Raw genomic sequence first — 3338 nt, forward strand, 5'->3', positions numbered from 1 at the left:
TCTTGAGTCCACTTGGAGGTTCTTGCTTCCACTTGGAGATCTAGACCCTCTTACTCATCACCAGTCGAATTCCTTGATCCAAGTGTCATTTTGGAAGCTTCCTGGGCATTGACACCTTGAGGAATGACTGTGCCACATGTCCCAACTCGCCCAGCGCAGGTAGCCTTCTTTGCAGTTGACATTCAGCGCAAATGCTCAGTGGAGCAGTTGACATGATCCAGAATTAGCTTGTTTTTGAGTGTTTTCAGGTGGAGAACTGCTATTCAGTGCTGTGGTTTGCTGACCTTGTTCCTCTAGGGGGAGGAACAACATGTTTAGGGACTTTGGATCCCTTAGATTATGGACATTTCATGCTTCATGTTGTAAGGCACAAAAATGTCTATAACAGGGGTGAAACCTTGATAGCCAAGAAAATGACCTGTGGTGCCCCCAAGTGGCTATAAAGGCCTAAAGACATCATCATGGGTTTCCAAATGGATCAAATAATCATGTATCCCATCTGTAAGGGTTGCAATAATGATGCAAGCCCACCCTTTGTCTCCCTTGGTGAGACACATCTTCATTTGAGCCTTGGATCATTTACCAAGTGTGTGGTGTAAGAGCGTAGCCAGCTAGGCAAGGTGGTCAAGGTGCATCATCATTGTCAAATAAATGGAACAAGAAAAAGAAACTGAAGGATCGCATGATGTGGAAATATACTCTCTGTTATGGTGGAGGCCTATGGCTCTCAACGCTGACCTTACAAATGCCAATATGACCCTTTGGAGGGCTTGGACCTCATATAGGGAGACAAAACCCCAAGATGAAGACCCACATGTAATATTGTATAAGATCTGATGTGTCCCTTCACCTTCCAATACAACAAATCATTAGTGCAATTGAGTAAATGACCTTACAAATCATAAAACCAAGTGGACACTTCATTGTGGCATAGTGGCATGCCCTTCTATAATGGGCTTTAGAACATACAAGTGTCTCCAAGTTCAAGAAGAAGGTTAACCAAGGACCCTATTAGGTGGTTTGATCCCCTAAGGGGAGTGACATGTCCATGGTACATCCATCAAATGACAAGTTTCATGTGATATAATGATGGAACAAAGTGAGGTATCAGGGAAAGGATCCAAGCCACATGCCACAGTACAAGGGTAGCTATGATATGGGAAGCCCACTTGGGTGTATGAATGTAGTAGGGAGAAATCGTGGTACATGAGTTACCTCGACCTTTGTTTTTCCACCCTTCTTCATACACCTTTTTCCTTTTATTGATTTTTCTTTTATAATTGCTTGGGGTTCCAGGCAATGAGAGCATGATGTGTAAGATATAACATTGATTATCCCCTTTAGATAGGGAATTTCATCGCCCCCTAGGGGTTGGGACAATCATGGGTTCCTTAATGATGCAAGGGGGCCAATATAGGGGGGCCTAGGAACCAGGATGATGGCCATATTGATGGGGGTAGAGCTCATGTTTGGCTTTTTCCCACATGCTAAATTTGTATGTCTAGGTAACCTTTTGTATTTTGTCGTACATTTCCTATTGGGAGTGGCCAAATATGCTTTTTCCTTTCTTTTTAGTTGCATCAATCTCTGGGGCATCGTTCCAAGCCCGACCCAAAGTGTGGACAAGGGGAGGGGAAAGCTAAGTCCTTGTGGACCCAATGGAAAAATGTAGACCCAAATGGTGTTGGAAATATTGAGAAGGGGGTGAATCAATATTTATTTTCAATTGTTATGTTTACCACTTAATATTCTTCACAATTATAATAAAAAAATGAATAATAAGAATTTTATTAAGAACAAGTGAGGACACCAATCTTCGTTTTACAAAAGTTTGAGTATAATGAAGTTAAGGGATCCAACCCTTCAATCTAGCAAGCTCCAACTTGGGCTTTTATGAGGCTTCAACCTCTATGGTTCCAACCCTGTCTTCTCAAGGCTCCAACCCCTAGGGCTCCGACCCTTCATTTTTTAACAAATAGAATGTATGAATGTACTTACTTCAACAGTTGATCATCTTCTCCATAAGGCTACTTCAGATTTCAATATGTCCACTATCCAAGATCATCAAGCTCTTTATTTGTTTAATCCTCCAAGATGATTGTTCTGGGCTTCCAATTCCTCATTGTCCAAATGTGCTCCAATTACTTCATTATCTAGAGCTTCAATTTCTTCACTGTCCAAAGCTCTAATACTCCACTGTCCAATGCTCTAAGTACTCCACTATCCAAAAGTCTAAGTTATTTCCTTCAAAGTCTACTCCAAGTATTGTTCACAAGTCTGAGGTATTCACAAAGAAGTATCTAACAGGACTGCAGGTTTGGGGCTCTATTTCACTGGGCAACAATCCAAAGAAGAAGTATGAGGTTTGTCACAACTATACTTAGGTCTGAGGTATGGAGGTGTTCACTTTTATCTGAATTCAGAATTGGTCAACTTGTATAGCGTAAAACTGTGCCACTTTTCACACTACAAGTCCAACCTTAAACGTTGCCCAAACTGTGATGCCTTCAAGGACATTGCTATCTGAGCTTATTCACACAAGAGCTGCTACATGATTGTTGTATAACTCAGCTTCTCCAACAAGGATCTGAGTTCTAAATGATGATTATTCCAGTGTATCATTTTTCCACAGAAATCTGCACTTCTTCAGTTCAATCCGAGCTCTTAAGCACAGTTCCAATGTGCTGCAAGATGGTCTGAGGTGTAGTTTATCAATAGCTATGAGGTGTGATTCCAAAGGTCGAGGTGTAATAATGCACCAAGGTAAAGCTGCACAGGTCTGAGGTAATATTAGTGAATTATAATTCAAATCTCCAATTATGATTATCAATCTGAGCTTCCACAGTAAAGATATATCCAATCACAGTTAGAAAACTCCACCTCTTCTTGTCTTTTAGCCTTTCTATTTCACGAGTTGTGAACTAGCTCTTCTCTTCAGCTCCTATGGTTTGTATTCACCAAATTGACGATGGAAATGAAGGATTTTCACTTGTATTTATACAGATTTTCAATTTGGACGAAGGGATATGTATTTTTGGAGGGAGGCCAACAAGGATAACTGAGCTTAGGTCGGTTAGGGTAGAGAATAAGATATATGATCTTAAGAAAATGATTTCTCTTAGACTACTGGGAGTTAGAGGCTGAGTGAGGGCTCATTGGAGAGAGGAAAAAGTTCTTTACAAGGTAATGGAGGAGTCATCATAACATGATGCCTTCAAGATGTTAAAAAATAATTTTCTTTATGAATTTTCATAAGTTTATAGTATATACCTTGGGGTTTTTTAGGATTCTTTATGCATAAGGAAATTTGGACTAGGATAAGGGTTATGGCATCTTCA

This window comes from Pinus tabuliformis, chromosome 1_2 (assembly GCF_031772625.1).
Source record: "Pinus tabuliformis cultivar Carrire ecotype Pingquan chromosome 1_2, CPIR1, whole genome shotgun sequence".
Taxonomy (NCBI): Eukaryota; Viridiplantae; Streptophyta; class Pinopsida; order Pinales; family Pinaceae; genus Pinus; species Pinus tabuliformis.